Genomic DNA, 20,697 nt, shown 5'->3' on the forward strand with positions numbered 1-20,697 from the left:
GTCCCTATGGGCACTTGGAGAAGCTGCTCAGCACGACTGGCGCCTCAAGCATTAGTATGGTTATCAAATACACCTAACTTGCTAGAAAAGGGTTCTTCTGTATTAGAGGAGAAATTGTCATATAAAATGGTAAGCTGGGGCTTATATAGCAGATCATCCCTGGATCATCTTGTTTTCAGGGAATGAAACTTGTAAGTCTAGGTCATATGGAAGAGCACACACACGGTGCTCTAGGGCCCAGGAGCAGTCCCTATCTTTTGAGAACTGCTATCCAAAGCCACTCAGAATTTAATCTCCATGAAGAGACACTTTCCATAGAGCAATCTCATGTATGAACTTAAAAACTGTCAGGTTTAATCCGATCGGTAGTGAAATGAAATAGAGAGAGCCAGGCAAAAGTTGGGTGAAACAGGTTTTTAATGGGACACGCTCTTGGTGAGGTTCGGGGCCCACAGGGGAGGGAGACAGCAGGGAAGTCGCAGGGGGCGGGGGAGGCGCACCCAGGCAGGTTATAGGAGGTTTATAAGGAGTTTTTGGCGGGAGGGTTGGTAAGGAGCTATGGGGTGAGGTTTCCTTATTTGGTGGTGTTTTCAGGTTTCAGTCTTCTTCTGAGTCTTGTTTTTCCCGGTTGGCTAGGGCAACAAGGGTCACAGGTTTCCTAAACCTGCTAAGTTTCGGGATTATTACTTTACTTGAAAGGAGAAGGGGGTGGGTAGGTGTACTGAATGTTGGCCTTCCATCAGCCATTTTAGAGGTTTCCCTCGGACTCCCCAGTCCCCTCGGCCCAACAAAAACAACCATTTAAACACCGACATTTCCTTCATGCTCACCTATTTCCTTAAGTCTATTCTACGCTACTTCATGTTTTAAGTATTTGTTTCAGCAGAAGACTTAATAAAGCAAACAATAAATGCCTAAAAATTCAACTTGAGATATATCAAGGGGGTCTACTAAATGTTCAGCACCTGGGGTCTACTGAATGACTTCACTAGAAGAAAAAATAACAATATCAAAAAATTTAAAAATAATAATTTAAAAAGCTCTGAAGTGCTCGCACCTATGAGACCAGCCTACCAAAAAGCAAATGTTAAGAAAATATCTTTTTTTTTTAAGACAAGAAGTGATAAATTATAACTACACTCAACTTATGGATAAACCTCACAAATGTGATGTTGAACAAAAGAAGATGTTAAAAAGTCTTTTATGGCTCCATTTATGTAAAGTTCTGAAACAGGTCAAAGGAATCTATGGTATTAGAAGTCAGGATACCCTTGGTGGGGGCAGTGGCTAGAAAGGAGCATGAAGTGGACTTCTGAGGTGCTCTTAACATTCTCCTTCTTTGTAAGGTTGCTAGATGGCAGATGAGTTTGTTTGTTTTGTGAGAATTCACTAAGCTGACTTTTACAATTTGTACATTTTTCTGTTGGTTTGTCATGAAAGATTAAAAAATTATTGTATTCCAGCTAACTCTTAAGGTGGTATTCATTCTTCCACCTGTACCACAAGCACTCTGATGCTTTAATAAAAGTACAGATTCCTGGGTCCTGAACAGATGTGTTGAATCAGATTATGTGGGGATGGAGTGCACAAGTCTGGATTGTTATCCACCTCCTTGGGCAAATTGGGGCACCTGAAGCTTGAGAACTCCATGGTAATGATTTGGTAAAACTGCCCTATGGTGTAACTTTGATCACCTTCAGCAAATGTTTAAAGCATGGCCTGTGTAGGGGAGGAGAAAGTTCTTGACCTTTGTAGGGTATCTGGCTCAGTCTGAGAATTAAACTGACAAAGGCAGATTAATAGGATCAAAACAGACAAATTTATTTAATATAGGTTTTACATGACACGGGAAGCTTCATAAGGAAATGAAGACACGAGGAAATGATTAAACCTATGCTTTTATGGTAGGTTTGAAGAAGAGTGGAAAGCTGGAAGACATAGTACAGGGCAAAGAGTGTGAGTTAAGTGTAGTAAACAGGGAAGCTTAGCAAGGCCTCTTCATTCTGATTCCTCTCTGTGTCCCTTATTCTTCAGAGATAAGGAAGCCTCTTTCCTCTGGGTAGAGGGAGGGTACTTCTTACATGAGGGTTTTAGGACCTGCTTCAGGGAAGGTCAGAAAGTCATTTCTGCACATGCCATCTCTCAGATTCCTTCAGCTTAAAATACTCAATATTCCAAGGTATAATATTTTACCGTAGCCAGTTTTGAACCCTATCACCTGTGAGATGGCTTCGGGGGCTACACGGTCCTGAATATGGACTGTACACCCTCTCCCTCTAACTTTCAGAACTGCCGTCTACATGTTGGCAGTTATAAGACTCTATGTCTCCCCTCCCCCACCAGACCCTTTAGAGTCTGTGATATTTACAAAACGAAGATGACATTTTTTATAAGGGTAACCACTTCCCTCACTGAGGAAAGCGGTGAGTTTGATGAAAATTAGACCCTATAATATCCTGACTCTTACTTTTAAGTAGACTCTGAAGTGTAAGCCATTGGCTTTAATGAGACAGTTGGGGGCGGGGGCGGAGCAGGGAGTGGGAAATGGTACCAATACTCTGGTATTTTCACTTAAGCAGCAAAAGGAAGTGTTGATAAGAGACCCTTTCTTTGTTCTGCCCTGTTCCAAGCATTGCATCATCATCTCCAGAAGCCATTGCCTTGTCTGTGCCAGATGATAATTTGGGCACAGGCACAAATCAATACCAGGAATGGGTGCGCTGGGAGCATGCACTGTAAGTACTGTGAGTATAAATAGAGCTTGAAGAATAACCTTTTTGTGAACTACTGTGCAGTAATCCTCCTAAAGCCAGAAAGCTAGTATGGCTTCAATGGGCCTTTTATAACATTATATGCTACCCCCCAACTGCCCTCCTCCAAGCACCGGGACTGCTTGCTTAAGTTACCATTTTTAATGCAAATCATCATAATGGCTTGATAATTATTTCAATTGGCATTTCTGAAGCCATTCAGTAAAAGAACAGCCAGGGCAAAACCCTTGCTAATCTTCCCATCTTTCATATCCTCTGGGTTTGGGGTAGAATAACACAAGAAAGCCCCAAAGCCAGAGGGTTTTTGAAGTTTATTCTTAATGGACCCAACTCTCCCTCCCTGTTACTCTATGAAGTGAATTAGGCCCAAGTTAAACAAAATAGCAAGAGCATAATATTTGTGGTGGCTGGAAAGGAGAGAAGGCAATGACAAGCATCCCCTTCCTCCTCTGCTCAGCTTTCAGATTGGTTGGACAGCATTTTAACAAGTTGTTGTTATTATTGAAAACAAAAATAAACATTTATTGAATGCTGCGATATGGTGAATAACTGTTCTAAAAATGTTGTTTAAGAGGATCTTATTCAAAAACACCTATTTAGGTTTCCTCTTTTCCATAAAGGGTAAGTTTCTAATTCTTCCATGGGCTCTTAAATAGTGTACAATTTATTTGTATGGGCATAAGCATAATAAAAATTACTGCTCTCCTACCAGGGTTCTGTCTGTCTCTTCACCTCATCCCATCTCTGTCATGATTTGTCAAGTAGTAGCTAGGCATGAGAAAGCTCACATATGGCGACTCTCTGTTAGGGAACCAATGCTAGAGCGAATGACCAACTACAGTTCCTTTCTGGAATTACTTGTTTCCCAAATCAGGCAAAGAGCACTGTTGCACATCAATATCACAACAATGTGTCAACCATTTGTGAATACGTGCGGACTGTTTGCTGGACAGATGGAGCCTTGTTCATTCTGTCCCTAGGTCTACACTTATTCTTTAAGTCCATTAGGGAGTCCTATTTAGAAAAGCAGGTTTCTGACTATTTCTTTGAGACTAAGACACTAGCTAGCTCAGTGGAAGGAAGATCCATCAACTAACTGGGAAATGGTAAGTTTAAGTAGTTCTTTGTCTTTGCTTAGATAACATGATGCTCTGCATTATAGTTTAGTAATATAGTTTAATATACCTAATATAAGTTTAATCCCTTGAATGGCTCAGTAGATTGAGCTGTTTTCCAAAATTATCCCCCAGCCATCTTCTATTACCACCAAAGTGAACTGGTATAGCAGAGGTGTTTAATTTCTATAGCATTAGCCTAGACTGGACTATTCTTAACCCAGGTTCTGTGGACCTCCAAAGGGTCTGTGAAAAGAATTCAAGGGTTCTATGGACCTGAATGGAAAAAAAATTACAACTTTATTTTCACTAGAGTCTAACTGAAATTTAAGCATATTCTTCAACTATTAACATAGGCAGCAAAGTGCATATCAAGAGGACACTTGATTCTGTTATACTATAGGAAGGTTGTTGCAAATATCTTTGAATATCATTTAAGTTCACCCAGACCGTGAAACTATGATGATAATGATAATATATTTAAAATGCTTATATTCAATGAATTCATAAATAAGCATATATATCACATTTTAATATCTTGATGACTATATTTCAATAAAATTGTTTCCTTTGTAACTTTGTGTACTTTATTTTACTCATTTAAAAAAATTATTCTGAGATAGTTATATAGACTTTAACCAATGGCGTGGGCCCATGGAATAAAAAAAAATTAAAAACTCTTAACAGCCTATATAAGGCAGATATTGATAGAAAAACTAAATTTCTTTTACAGGGCAGTCATACAATCCTGGCCAGTGGTAAAGTCAAAGCAAAGAGATCCTGGCCATGGAAAATCCTGACAAATAACCAGAATTGTTAAGGAGAAATCTGAATGGATTAATTTAAGTAGAGGTTCTTTTACTTCCTCAATTTGCATTGTGCAACTTTAGGGCTGGCCTTGATGTCAGGGTGACAGGAACACCCAGACACAATGAACAAACACAGTGCCAGATGATTCTGGAAAGCAAATGACAGCCAAATGCTATTGTCAGCCTGATGCTTAATTGGGTAGCAATTATTTGGGAACAGAAAGCAATATTTGGTAATACTGCTTACACAGGGAAAAACTGGCCTGCTTCACCATAAATTCATCTGTCTTTGGATCATCCATTGATTTCAAAGGGAACACCATGTTCAGATGACTTCAGTGTTATATTAAACCAAACAAGTGTGAGCAAAAATTAAAATTAAAAAACAACAACAATAATTTAGGTCACTATGTCTGCATTTTCCTGTGTAGGTCATTTAGATTGTTGGGCAACACTACAATTTGTTTACTTAGGTCTTAATGAAATTTTAAAGAATTCTCCTGTGGATTCTCTATGCAGAACCCTATATGGATTCCCTAGAAGTATGAGTATGTCCATAATATAAGTATATGATTATGATACACCACACACCACACATTGTAACAGATTAATCACTCTTGATAAAATTAATTGCCATCAGGTATCAGGCAGTAAATATAATTGAACCTGAGAATAATAAGACCAGTAATATGGAAGAGTTGGGACTATAATAACAGAGTATATGCACCTCATTTAGAAAGTACAGCATTAACCTAAATCTCTTCTGGGGTTTCCATATCAGGAATGTTGGCCTACTTTTGTCAATTCAGACAACCTATCAAGAAAAGCTCGAAATGAAGGTTTGATATGAAGCTGCCCAAGATTTAGAGTAACTGACTTAGTTGAAATTCTTTTAAAACACTATTATATTAAGCAAATGTGCCTAAAGGCTGAATCTTACTTATGGATCCTAAAGTCTGCCTTGCAGAGGCTAAGATCATTCAACAACCACTAACCAAACTAGGAAATGGGGTTTGTTTCCAGCATTTCCTTTCTAACTCTTCCATCCATAGTTCTTCTGAGTACACCATGATTCAAAACACTTTCCTCTTTTCAGAAGATGGCTGAAGACATCGACACTAGAAGTAAAGTTCTTTGGTCAAACTAAACTCTTGAAATTTTACCTTCTGAGAGTTTTACCTCAAGAAAAGAAAACAAACAGGGGAAGGAGGAGGAAGAAGAGGATTGCAACCACAAGTAAAGCCACCAGGATCACTTACTGGGAGGGTGCCCATCAGTGTTCCTGAGAAGGTATGATGTGTGTTAGTTAATTTGAGGGATTTGCAATGGCTGACAAAATTACAGTCATTTTAACAGGTAAATGTTTTGAATAACATTTGAACTAACACAGAGCAACTTGCAAGAATATAGGAAGATTTTTTTTTTTTTGGATGTAAGAAAGAGGTATAAGAAGGTGGTTAGTTTTTAAAGACAAAGGCCGAAGGACTCAGAACTAGCCCCAGCCTGAATTAAAATACTGGCTTAGTTTCAATTGATTCTGTTCTGAAAGTGCTTAAATGTTTGATCATGTAACTGCTGTCAGATTTTCAGCTTGTAGTCTGGTGGTGTGCAACTGAGTCAAAGCTTGTCCTCATCTTTATAATCCCCAGAGTTTAGCTAAAGGATCCTCTCCATCTCTTTCAGTTTCTCTTTCTTTCTTTTTCTCTGTCTTTCACTAACAAGAATTTTTTGCTAGGAGGAAAGGAAATGACATTTTGCCCTCACTGTTTTTTTTTTCTAATTGAAGTATAGTTGACACATAATGCTACACTGGTTTTAGGTGTACAACACAGTGACTTGACAAGTATATACCTTATGTTATGCTTGCCACACAGGCAGCTACCATCTGTCACCATACAAGGCTGTTACAATACTACTGACTATATTCCCTATGCTGTACCTTTCATCTCTGTGACTTAATCCTTCCATAACTGGGAACCTGTACTTCCCACTCCTCGTCACTCATTTTGCCTATCCTTCCATCCACCTCCCCTCTGGCAACCAACAGTCTGTTCTCTGAATTTATGAGTTTGTTTCTGCTTTAAAAAAAAAAAAAGATTTTATTTATTTATTTGAGATAAAGAGAGAACGAGTGGGTGAAGAGGGGCAGAGGGAGAAGGAGAAGCAGGGAGGCCAACACCTATTCCAGGACCCCAGGATCATGACCTGAGCCAAAGATAGACAGACACTTAACCAACTGAACCATCCAGGCGCCCCTCTGCTTTTTAAAACAAAATCTTTGATCTCATCATGTCCTCATGAAAGTGGAATTTAGGCTGTATTAGAGTAAAAGAGAAAAGCCAATGTGAGTAATATAGAATTTTTGCCCACCTCTATCATTCAGTTCATCCACTCAGAATTCATTACTGTTTAAAAAGCCAGATGCCCCATTATGGTTAACAGATACAGACTTATTTTTCCACAAAGCTGTGAATAGCAATGAAAGAAAACTTGTTGGCATTGATTATTGACTAGGTCCTCCCTTCAGCAGTCATTCTATCATGATGGCAGTAACCACTCATCTGTCTTTTCCACATCATGCTTCCAAACTCTGCTTCAATCCCTTAGCTCTCCTCCTTCATCATTTTCTTTTATTTAGTTGTTTTTCTTGACTCATATCCTTATCCTCACCAGGATCACACACCTGCTCACATTCAGAAGTGTTCTATTTGGCATCCAGCTGTCTCTGAACAATATGGGAAAACCCTTTGCCTAGGAAATGGTTTATCACTGACTCAACTCCATTTTTAATTACACCTCAAGGCTGCCTTTCAGTATTATAAATTTCTTTCCAATGCAGATGTGTCCAAGTAGCTTCTCCATCTGTAGAAGTGATTGGCTAGATAGTCTCTGTTTGACTTTTCAGGTCAACTCTTCCTGTCCTTCTCCACCCTTAGTCCATGACCTCAATAGACAGAATAAGCCAACTTTCTTTGCTTTCTGGCCTCAATTGGGTTTGGTCAATGGGATCCACAAGCAAGAACTCTTTAATGGGAAGAAAACACCAATTGGTGGTGGTCATTCTCTTATTGAGGACCTCAAGTGATGTAGGATGGTCCTCTTTATAGCTAAAGGTTTTTGCTGAGTCCCTGTGACTGCTTTCCTCCTTTGTCCCTTCAGATCTAATGGTTGTCTTTCTTGCTCTTTCAAGCTTCTGGGTGCTTCATCATTCCTGTGGTCTCCCTTAACCACACTGTATACCTCAAATAGTCAATTCATTAAGCACCATTTAAGCATACCTCCATTTACCTATCTCTATTTTAACCCTCCATGACCTTCTGTCAGGATCCGGATGACAGGATAAGGAAACATTTTAGTGCTTGGTAGATGTATAGTATAAAAAAAGGATGGAGATCTAAGTTTAAATTCTAATTTCATCTTCCTGTTGCTATACAAGCTTTATTTTATCTATTATAAAGTGAAAATAAAGGTCTCCACCTCAAGAAATTGTGAGAAGCAAAGAGGTAAAATGGCAATGGTGAATACTTTGTTTATTCTATAAAATTCTATGTGCATGTTAATTTGTTTAAGCAGAATCTTAGTGCTTCACAATCCCCTACATATTGTTTATTCCAGAAAAATGAGGCTCAATGAGCTTAAATAATTTTTCCATTGTGTCCCCCACCCCTGGCAAATCCATTCTTTTAATTCCATAGTAAGGTCTATAAATGTTTGTTACATAAAGTAATAGAATCACTAATGTTTGTGTGTGCACACATCCATGCTGATTCTGTGCCTAAATGGATTTATACAACACATAAATAGAAAAAATGCTAAAAATGTATGAATAGCATAATTTTTTCCTTAATATTTAAGATGTAAATCTAGGAATCTGTTAGAGTATGTGTGTATGTTTGTGTGTGTTTTCATATGGACCCCCTTCTCATAAGTATTTAAATGTGCCATGTGATTTTTTTTTAAATTTTTAAAAATTAGAAAGTCTCAATGTTAGGTGTAATCAGTATATAGGGCTATGACTGATAGATGATTTCAAGTTTCTATGAATCAATAGATAAAACAGAAGCTCCTTGTCTTTAGCCAAAACATTGTGATGTTTTTCAAAAGAGGCTATTGTGAGAACTGAGAGTACAGTAGACATATTTTATCTTTACTATTATCTCAAGCACTATTCTAACTATTAGGACAGGTGGGCAATGCTTAACTCTTCAAATTCCATTTATTGTTCTTGCCAAGAACAGTGCAGCTCTGACAATTAGTTGATGCAATAGGGCATCCCTCTCTCAAGGGGTATCTTCTTACCGCATGGGCCCTGTATGTAGTAGACACATTAAGAAATTACACCACATCTTCTATATTTTGATCTGGAAATGAGACCTGTTGCTTCCTCATAGTTATTGTTATTATTGTTAGTGTTGTTGTTGTTATTACCTCTGCTAGATAAGAATTTTTATTTACTTATTTATTTTTAATTTTATTTTTTTCCCTTTTTTCTCCCAAGTTTTATCTAAATTCCAGCTAGTTAACCTACGGGGCAATATTAGTTTCAGGTGTAGAATTTAGTAATTCATACAACACCCAGTGCTCCTCACAAGTATTAAGGAGGCTTAATACTCATCACCTATTTAACCCATCCTCCCTGCCCACCTCCCTTCCAGTAATCATCAGTTTGTTCTCTATGGCTAAGAGTCTATTTCTTGGTTTGCCTCTCTTTTTTTACCCTCCTATGTTCTTTAGTTTTGTTTCTTAAACTCCACATATGAGTGGAATCATATGGTATTTGTCTTTTTCTGACTATTTTGCTTTGTGTAATATTCCTTAGCTCCATTCATGTTGTTCAAATGGTGAGATTTCATTCTTTTTTTTTTTCTTTTTTATGGTTGAGTAATGTTATATATATATATATATATATATATATATATATATATATATATACCATTTCTTCTTTATCCTTTCACAAGTGGATGAACATTTGGGCTCTTTCCATAATTTGGCTATTGTTGATAATGCTGCTATAAACACCAGGGTAAATTAACAACACAGGAAACAACAGGTGTTGGGGAGGATGCAGAGAAAATAGAACCCTCTTACACTGTTAGTGAGAATGCAAATTGGTACAGCCACTGTGGAAAACAATATGAAATTTCCTCAAAAAGTTAAAAATAGAACTACCCTACCATCTAGCAATTGCACTAGGTATTTACTCAAAGGATACAAAATTCCTCATAGTTTTTTCTCCTCCCTATGGGAATCAGAATCAGCCACACAGTCCCACGAAAGAGCAAGACTATGAAATATAAAAAGCTCATAGATATTTGGGGAACAACTGAACATTAACTATCATTGCTGTATCACATCTCCAATGACATTTTAAAGTCTCTCAATACACGGGAATATGGAAGGTATGTTCCATTTTATGTTAAAACTAAAGTTATGCACTACTTCAGTAAATGATTTGGGGGCCATTATGCCGCTTTCCTGGTGCAAAAGTTTTCAGCCATCACTAATGGGGACACCCATTATATATCATGATTTCTCAATAGAGTACTTCTTTGAACATGATAATTTCTATAAGTAAAGTCTCTTGATAATTCCATTTATTCTTATTATAGGATAACACAGAGAACGTCAGGATTCACTAATAGGAAAAGACCTTGAAAAGCTCTTCTTGTCCCTCTTCTTAAATCAAGACGGAGACATTGGAATGATGTTAGATAGAGAATAATATTTCAATCAAGATTTCAGAGAGGAAGCTATACACTTTCCCATAGTAATTCACCTTGAAATTGAACAAGCTGAAAATCAGTATTTTTCTCAGAGCAGCTACAATGTTTTCCTTTGGTTTTTGATCTCAGCGTAAATGAACCAAAGTTGATCTCTATCCTTGTCTGGGATATTTTTTCATCTTTGTTTTATTTCATTTATTTTACTGTATCATGTTACCCAGCTACTCTCAGTTTTTTTCTTCTCTGTGATGAATAGTCCTTGTTCTTTGAATCATTCCTTCTAGATTTACATCCTTAGGCCTTAATCACTTCTGCAGTTCTTTCTTCTTACCTCTCTATCTCTCCCATTTTGCTGTTTCATGGTAGAATCTAGATTTTGGACAAGGCAACAAGAATGAGAAAAGTTTTATTATTGTCCAGTACTAGCACATTAAAGCAATCACACTTGTAGCATTCCTTATGAAGGTTAACAAAGCATAATATGCAAAGACCTGCAGTATTCACGTAGAAAGTTAATTCTCCATAACCAGATTCCACATTGAATTTATTTCTATTTACTTTTTTGTCTGTTTTCGTTTTCCAGTCCATTTGGGATCTGTCAGCTGTATGACCTTGAGAAAGTGTGTGGAGTATTTCTGGCTGAGGATAGAAAGGGAGATCTCATGGGAAAGTAAATCCTCACATGAGTGTCAGCTGGATTTTGGATGGTGAAGAAATTCAGATCATTTGGATAAATTCTGGATGAACAGATAACATTTTGGAGGATCATTTGAACTAACTCTGAACTCCCAAGCATGCATGGTTCATCTATCACTGGGTATCCATGAGGCTAATGCATCCATCTACCCTAATTTCATAGAATATCTTGTTGCACCACATTCAAACAGTTGCAGTTTTGAATGTGGACTTCAAAGTCCCCTCAAACCATATAGTATGATAGGAACAAATACACTCTGGGAAGCTATTCAGAGGACTGTATCCTATTTCAAAGCCTTCTTTTCAATTGTATTGCGTATGTCAGAGTTTGCTATTTCCCTTTCTCCCTGGTCCTTAGCTGAGAGGTAAACTTATTCTGTGGGATTATCCAAACCATTAATTGACTTTGAAGCCAGTGCAACGGAGGAAGAACAGAAATTTGGAAGAGCCTGGTTCTAAGGCATTTAGAATGTATTCCTCAAGTTTTTGAGATTATAGATCAGTATAATCCAAAAGCAAAGTAGGACTTTAAAGATATGCGACTAGAGAGAAATGATACCAGTTTGGCACCTCGTGTCAAAGGCAGATGTGTGGGAAAACATAAAAGAAATCTAAGGCCCTAGGCTTACGTATGTAGTCCAATTTATGTGACATTAAATGATATTTTACTTTCCTTTATTTCTGTTTCATTATTTATAAGTGTGTTAGAAGGATTCCTGTCTTATTTATATCATATCACATTATGAGGCACACATGATATCAAGGATTTGTCATTAGTTTTCTTACAGTGAGTCTTTTCGGCAGTCTGGTGGAGCCTATAAAATTTTTCTTAGGAAAGGATTCTAAATGTATCATATACAATGTATATAATAGGTATATACATATACAAATACATACACAGGCATATATAACTAAAAAGCAAGTTTTTGGACTACAGTTATATAAGTGTAAAAAGATAAGTTTGTGATAAAGTAACATATTTTTGTATTATCAACATTGTATAATAAGGATCCAGTGGTGCATCTAATTACTACCATAATTTTAAAGTAGTGATGAGTGTAAATGATATTAAGAGACATCTGCAATAACTGTAATGTAATAGAAAAATATCTGTGGTTTCTATTGATGACTAAGTAACAGTTTCTGCCATTATTATTTTGGTTTATTACTTACATTCATTACTTACAGTCATCTGTGTCTCCAGGCCTCTTTCCATGGATTTCAAGTTAAGAAATAGTAATTATTTGACTATTGGAGATCTTAAAAGCCATGAGCTTGGTTTCATTTGTTTCTCAGACAATGAAACAAAGATCCACAAGCAAATCTGCAGGGTCATATCACTCAGTAGAGATTAGCTGTCCTCAGTCAGTCCATTTCTTGCATACCTCACCACTACACTGCATGCACAAAGTTCTTCACCTCCACATCTATGGGAATTGTTTCTCTATTTGCTCTCTATGTTCTCTATTTAGTAGGTGGGCTCCTAGTCTCTTGTCTCTTCTGACTGCCCTTGAGCCTTTTCAGAATTCCCTTTCGACTTTTGTTTTTTTTTTAATTCCATGGATCAATTCCATTGGAAAACACTTTCTAATGAAGTATAAATCTTATTGGGACATTAAAATTATTACTCAGTGGTACAGAGCAGTTCTCAGACTTTGCCATGTGTCAGTGTTACATGTAAGGCTTGTTAAAACATAGGATGTTGAGCCCCACCCTCTTGTGTAGTAATTTCTTTTATAAGATATTACCTTAAATTTAGTGGCTTAGAGCAACACAAGTAATTATCTTACTGTTTATGAAGGTGAGGAATCCAAAATTGGTCAGCAGGGTTGTATTCCTTCTGTTGGCTTTAGGGGGGTATCTGCTTCCTTGCCTATTCTGCTTCCTAGAGGCCACCTGCATCTTTGGCATTACTTTGACCCCTGCTTCTGTCATATCTCCTTCTCTTACTCTAATCCTCCTGTCTCCCTCTTATTTGGACCCCTGTGATTACACTGAACCAACTCAGATCACCCAGATTCATCTTCCAATCTCAAAAGCCTTGACTTCATTACATCTGCAAAATCTCTTTTGTCATGTAAAGTGACATAATCACAGGTTCATGGGATTAGGATGTAAACATCTTTTTGAGGCCTTTAGCTTACCTACCAGAGGGTGGGATCTAGCAAGCTCAAAGGTGATGCTACTGCTACTGGTGCATGGGACCACACACTGAGAACTACCATTTCAGAGCAATAAACATTAAGATAGGTACAAAGAGCCATGTGTTCTAAATCAGACCCACTGCTAACTGAAGGAATGACGTTAAAGATGTCAAGCAATCAGGGATCCCTGGGTGGCTCGGCAGTTTGGCGCCTGCCTTTGGCCCCGGGGCACAATCCTGGAGTCCTGGGATCGAGTCCCACAACGGGCTCCCGGCATGGAGCCTGCTTCTCCCTCTGCCTGTGTCTCTGCCTCCTTCTCTCTCTCTCTCTCTCTCTCTTTCTCTCCCTCTCTCTATGTCTATCATGAATAAATAAATAAATCTTTAAAAAATAAAAAAAAGATGTCAAGCAATTGCTCTGACTTAGTTTCCACAATCATAAAGAAAGAAGTCAATTGTTATGCCTGTTTCATACAAATTTGTAGTAAAAATTAGAATAAGGAAGTTTTATTATGCTACCTAAGAGCATAAGCCTATGGCCAGTAATGATAAGGAAGAGTATCCCTTCACACTCTGTGAAGGATGATGAAGACAGTGACAGAGAACAGAATTGATCTAACCTGGGATGGAAAGCAGGTACTTGCTTCTTCTTCTATTATCACCATTTATGAATGAAGAAAAGAGCTGAACTGATGATCTCAGCTATAGTAAAAATCAACCTCTGATAGAACAATGAAGTTACAAAGAAATTCTGCATGGCTATCTTAATTCTAAGTGTAAGGAAATTTTAGTCAGAGGCACTTGTCTGAAGCACCAGACATCATTAAGTCTTCCTAGTTACTTTCAGGTCTAGAGTCACATGTACTACATGTCTTGGTACCAAAGATACCTGCTATCTGTGCACCGCTACAAGAGGATTTTTATCATCAGACATTAATATATCAAGTCTCATTTAAAAGTTTATGGTTGTCCACATATGTCCATTATGCTGCCTTTCCCCTCCTTTCCCGTACCATATTTCTCATTTCTTATTTAAATCAATCCCCAAATCTTTGTACTTTTAGAGCATACACTGTAAGAATTAATTTTAACATGCCATTCATTCTGTGAAATATAAAAATACTGATGAATTGCAAAGCACTTTATTTTACCCTCAAGGAAAACTTTTCAATAACATTTAAATAATTGCTTGCTTACTCTGTGGAGAGAATGGGAAGTTATAAACTATATCCTATGTGCTAAATTAATCTGGATTGAAAAAAAATGCAATCTTGTGTTCACTAAACATGGTAAAATAATAGTTACTATTTCTTCATTAAAATTATATAAATTACCTGTGATCTAAGAAATCAAATAGCTTTATCAACTGCTCATGATGATATTCGTTCAATAGCACTGTGAAAAATATGGAGAGATCAAGCTTTATTATACCAGTTTTCTAGATGAGAAAGTAAAGCTGCAAGAGATAAGGGCTGGAAACAGGTTGTGGTTTCATGCTTTACCACTCAAGTATATCTGGATTTCTGATTTACAGTTTTGATTTCTGCTCTTCTTTCCTATTTGAGACAATTATTTCCTAATGATACCCAATAAAAGCACTTGATGATAGAAAATTATAAAAAGATAGTTATTAAGCTCTCTGAACTCTAGTTTTCCCTGTAAGAAATGAGAATGTGGAAGAACATAGTATTTAAGTTAACGTACATTTTAAAATCTATGATGGATCATGTCTGCTTGATTACTCCCACATCCCAAGAACCTAGAAGGTTTTTCTGGCATACAAGTGATACACAGTAATTGTTTGTTTAACTAAATTGAACTGAAGTATATATAGTTCTTTCCAACTCAAAGTTTCTTTGTCCCTGATAATTCTAAAACAGTGAAGTCCTCAGACTTCTGGGGAAGAGGGCAGAGTAGGAAGACCTTAAGTTCACTCTGTCCCATGAATACAACTAGATAATACACACAGCAGTGAAGTAACCCAGAAAACTACCCCAAAACTGCCATAACAGACTCTCCACAGCCAAATATAGAGAGGAAGAAGAGGGTAGGAAAGGTGAAGTGGTTAGGAGATAAATGGACTGTAGGACTGTCCAGGAGAAGGAGGGACACCTCAGTCAAGGAGAAAGGAGAGAAACAGACTTTCATGCCAGAAACCCCTGGCAAGGAAACCTGTACAGGAAAGAGAAATCCCCATAACATCCAGCTTTGAAAACCAGAAGGATTGAATTTTGTGAGTTTTTATAGTCAGTAGTTCTTAGCACCTAGATCTTTAAAAGTTAGTGGGCTCAATTCTGGGTGAGCCAGGACAGTGAAAGGAAACTAGAGTCCTGCTCTCAAAGAGACAGTACAAGAAAAAGCCCTGCTGAGATAGAGCATAGAAGCAGCAGTTTGAAAAATGCCTGAGGTATACAAAAGGGATATTTGCTTTCTAATCTCAGAGCATGTGCTGGGGAGCATGGATCATGAGGAGACTTCTAGTGGTGGACACCATTTCCCTCTCTTGCCCTGCATAGAGATACTGGCAGGAACCAGTGCAGTGTCAAAACTCTCCAATTAGCTTGCTAACACCGTGCCCTGCCCTCATGTTCTCCTGCAGGCATGTCCCCTCCAGCCAGACCTCAAGGGAGAGGAGAAGATAACCACATATCAGTTAGACTGTGGCCACAGCAGTTGACTGGGGGCAGACATTTGGTCTGATTGCAAGCCCTGCCCATCAAGGAAAGCTTCTCAGTGGACAACACAGGGAAACTGCCCTGCAGTTCAGTGCTACTGCATCTCTGGCAAATCCTGGTCTGACTCAACTCAAGACCAAGGTGGACCCAGACTGGCTCACTAACAACAAAGGGACCAAACTCTGCCCACAATAATCAAAGAGAGCCATTGCAAAGGACTGGATTGAATGAAAAAGTGGCTGAGCCACAACATCAGGGCACAGGCAACACACATAGGAGATACTCCTGACACACTAGGTTCTATGAACAGGGAATATCAAATTGCAGGGCATTGCAGAGCATCTTCTTCATAAGGCTACTACTTTCAAGAGCTAGAGATGGAGCTGACTTTCCTAATACAGATAAACAGAAAAAGAGAGTTAGATAAAATGAGAGACAGAGGAATATGTCCCAAAGGGGGAAAAAAAAAGGACAAAATCACAGCAAGAGAGCTAAATGAAATGGAGATAAATAATATGCCTGACAAAGAATTTAAAGTAATGTTCATAGAGATACTCATTAGACTCAAGAAAAGAGTGGAGGACTTCAGTAACATCCTTAACAAAGAGATATAAAGCATAGAAAATAACCAATAAGACATGAAGAACTCAATAACTGAAACTAAAAATACACTAAATGGGATAAATAATAGACTAGTGGAAGCGAAAGAACAGATCAGTGTGACACAGAGGACAGACTAATGGAAAGCAATCAAGCAGAATAAAAGAGAGGGAAAAAATAATAAGAAATGAAAATAGACTTAGGGAACTCAGTGACACCACCAAGTATAATAATATTTGCATTATAGAGATCCCAGAAAAAGAAAAGAGAGAAAGGGGCAAAAAATTTACTTGGAGAAACACTAGCTGAAAACTTCCCTAATCTATGGAAGGAAACCGAAATCCAGATCCAGGAGGCACAGAGAGCCTCCCACAAAATCAACCCAAGGAGGTCCACACCAAAATACACAGTAATTAAAATGGAACTAAAACAATGATAAAGTGAGAATTTTAAAAGTAGCAAGAGAAAAGAAAAGTTTCATATAAAAGAAACACCATAAGGCTATTAGCTGATTTTTCAGCAGAAATTTAGCAGGCTAAAAGAAAGTGGCATGATACATTTAAAGTGTTGAAAGAAAAAAATTCCCACAGCCAGGAATACTCTATCCATCAAGGCCAGCATTCAGAATAGAAGGAGAGATAAAGAATCTCCCAGACAAAAATTAAAGGAATTCATGACCACTAAGCCAGTCCTGTAAAAGGGTTCTGAGTGGAAAGGAAAGATCATAAGTAGGAGTAAGAAAAGTATGAAGCACAAGAGCAGTAAAATTAAGTATATCTATAAAAATCAGTAAAGGGATTTTAAAAAATATAGGGTATAGTGTATCATACCTAAAACATCAGGTTGGGAAGAGTAAAGAATGGGTTCAGACTTAAGCCACCATCAACTTAGTATAGACTGCTATAAGTATAAGTTGTTTTATATATATATATAAAACACACACATATATATACACACAAAAAACAGTAACCACAGTCAAAAAAGAGTAATAGATATGCAAAAATAAAAAAGAAAGGAATCCAAGTATATCACTAAAGAAGGCCAACAAACAATGAGAGAAGAGAGCAAAAAAAAGAGAGGAACAGAGAAGAACTACAAAAAACAACCATAAAACAAGTAAAAAAATGCAAGAAGTACATACCTACCAATAATTATCTTGATTATGAATGGACTAAATGCTCCAATCAAAATACATAGAATGACAGAGTGGATAAAAAAAGAAAGACCCATCTATATGATGCCTACAAGAAACTAATTTTAAACCTAGAGACACATGAAGATTGAAAGTGAAGGGATGGGAAAGAATTTATCAAGCATATGCATGTGAAAAGAAATCCAGGGTAGCAATAAGACAAAATAGACTTTAAAACAAAGACAAAGACTGTATCAAAAGACAAAGAAGGACACTATATCTTTCATAAAGAGAATAATCCAACAAGAAGATGTAACAACTGTGAATGTTTATGCACTCATGGGAGCACCCAAATACATAAAGCTGTTAATAACAAACATAAAGAAAGTAATCAATAGTAATACAGTAATAGTAGGGGACTTTAACAGCCCACTTACATCAAAGGCTGTTGAATGACACATTGGACCAGAGGGATCTAGCAGATATGTTCAGATCATTCCATCCTAAAACAGCAGAATATTCATTATTTTCAAGTACACATGAGACCACATATTAGGCCACAAAACAAATCTCAACAAATTAAAAAAGATCGAAATCATACTATGCATCATTTCTGACCATAGTGCTGTGAAACTAGAAATCAACCACAAGAAAAAATCTGGAAAGAACACAAACACATGGAAGTTAAATAATATGCAACTAAACAATGAATGGGTCAACCAAGAAATTAAAGAGGAAATTAAAAATACATAGAGAAAAATGCAAATGAAAATACAATGGTCCAATTTTTTTGGAATGCAGCAAAACTGTTCTAAGAGGGAAATTTATAGCAACACAGTCCTGCCTAAGGAAGCAGAAAAAGAATCACCAACACAACCTAAACTTATATCTAAATGAGGTAGAGAAAGAAGAAGAAGGACAACAACAACAACAACAAAAACCAGTAGAAAGAAGGAAATAACAAAAATTAGAGCAGGAAGAAATGAAATAGAAACTAAAAAAAAACAAAAAACAAAAAAACAATAGATCAATGAAACCAGGAATTGGTGCTTTGGAAAGATCAACAAAAGTGATAAGCCTTTGGCCAGGTTCATAAAGAGAGAGAGAGAGAGTCAAATAAACAAAATCAGAAATGAAAGAAGATAAATAACAACAAACACCACAGTAACACAAGAGATTGTAAGAGAATATTATGACAAATTATATGCCAACAAATTGGACAACCTAGAAGAAACTAATAAATTTCTAGAAACATATAACTTCCCAAAATTGAAACAGAAAGAAATAGAAAATTTGAACAGACCAATTACCAGCAATGAAATTGAATCAGTAATAAAAAAACCTCCCCCCAAAAAAGTCCAAGACCAGACAGCTTCACAGGCAAATTCTACCTAACATTTAAAGAGTTAAAACCTATTCTTCTCAAACTATCCCAAAAAACAGAAGGAGGAGGAAAGCTTCCAAATTCATCCTATGAGACCAGCATTACCTTGATATTGAAACAAGATACAAACACTACAAAAAAAGACAACTGGGCAATATCTCTGAGGAATATAGATGCAAAAATCCTTAATAAAATAATAGCAAACTGAATCCAACAATACATTAAAAGAATGATTCACCGCAATCAAGCACAATTTATTCCAGGGATGCAAAAGTGGTTCAGTATTCAGTCAATTAACATAATGCATCACCTCAACAAGAGAAGGGATAAAAACCATATGATGATTTCAATAGATGTAGAAAAAGTATTAGCCAAAGTACATTTGGTCATGATAAAAACCTTCAAATATATTCAATATGAAAAGGCCATATGTGAAAAACTCACAGCTAGCATAATACTTAATGGTGAAAAACCAAAGGCTTTCTCCCTAAGATCAGGAACAAGACAAAGATGTCCACTCTGACTATTTTTTACTGGAAGTTCTAGCCACAGCAATCAACAAAAAAAGAAGGCATCCATATTGGTAAGGAAGAAGTAAAACTTTCACTATTTGCAGTGGCATGATACCATGTATAGAAAATCCAAATGACTCCACCAAAAACTTACTAGAACTGATAACAAATTCAGTAAGGTTGCAGGATACAAAAATCAATATGCAGAAATCCATTGCATTTCCATACCCTAATAATAAAGCAGCAGAAAGAGAAATAAGAAAAACAGTCTCACTTATAATTGCACCTAAAATAATAAAATACTTAGGAACAAACTTCACTAAGGAGGTGAAAACCATGTACTCTGAAAACTATAAACACTAATGAAAGAAACTGAAGACAACACAAACAAATGGAAAGATATTCCATGCCCATGGATTAGAAGAACAAATATCATTAAAATATCCATACCATTGATTTAATGCAATCTCTATCAAAATACTAATACCTAGAACAAATACTAATACCTAGAATAAATAATCCTAACATTTGTATGGAACCACAAAAGACCTAAATAGCCAAAGTATTCTTGAAAAGGAAAAACAAAACTGGTGGTATCACAATCTTAGAGTTAAAGATATACTGCCAAGCCATTGTAATCAATACGGTACAGTATTGGCACAAAAATAGACACAAAAATCAATAGAACAGAACAGACAGCCCACAAATAAACCCAAGGTTATAAGGTCTTTAATCTTCAAGAAACAAGGCAAGAATATTTGATGGGAGAAATAGTCTCCTTACAAATGATGTTGAGTAAACTGGAGAGCTACATTCAAAAGAATGAAACTGGACCACTTTCTTACACCATACACAAAAATAAACTCCAAATGGATTAAAGACCTAAATATGAGACCTGAAACATTAAAAATCTTAGAAAGAGCATAGACAGTAATTTCTCTGATATCAGCTATAGTAACATCTTTCTAGATAAGTCTTCTGAGGTAAGGGAAATAAAAGCAAAAATAAACTACTGGGACTACATCAAAATAAAATGCTTCTTCACAGCATAGGGAACAATCAGCAAAACTAAAAGACAACTGACTAAATGGGAGATGATATTTTAAAATGACATATCCAGTAAAGGTTTAGTATCCA

The 20,697-nt window shown here is 36.8% G+C and overlaps 2 long non-coding RNA genes across 17 annotated transcripts in view; one reads left to right on the forward strand and one right to left on the reverse strand.

Annotated features, from left to right (window-relative positions):
• Positions 1-2,155: 2,155 nt before the first annotated feature.
• LOC144297973 (uncharacterized) overlaps positions 2,156-20,697 on the forward strand; it is a 296,926-nt gene continuing 278,384 nt past the window's right edge. For 4 of the 14 annotated variants that reach the window (XR_013364928.1, XR_013364929.1, XR_013364930.1 and 1 more), the window contains exons 1-3: positions 2,311-2,423; positions 2,631-2,735; positions 5,792-5,985. This is a non-coding gene — a long non-coding RNA (uncharacterized LOC144297973). Of the gene's footprint in view, positions 2,180-2,307; positions 2,424-2,630; positions 2,736-5,791; positions 5,986-20,697 lie in introns of those variants that run through there. The other 10 variants (XR_013364933.1, XR_013364926.1, XR_013364931.1 and 7 more) reach the window with 8 other exon arrangements.
• LOC144297975 (uncharacterized) overlaps positions 10,280-20,697 on the reverse strand; it is a 207,614-nt gene continuing 197,196 nt past the window's right edge. For 2 of the 3 annotated variants that reach the window (XR_013364939.1, XR_013364938.1), the window contains exon 5: positions 10,280-10,787. This is a non-coding gene — a long non-coding RNA (uncharacterized LOC144297975). Of the gene's footprint in view, positions 10,788-14,591; positions 14,653-20,697 lie in introns of all 3 variants that reach the window. The other variant, XR_013364940.1, reaches the window with a different exon arrangement.

This window comes from Canis aureus, chromosome 26, assembly GCF_053574225.1.
Source record: "Canis aureus isolate CA01 chromosome 26, VMU_Caureus_v.1.0, whole genome shotgun sequence".
Lineage (NCBI taxonomy): Eukaryota > Metazoa > Chordata > Mammalia > Carnivora > Canidae > Canis > Canis aureus.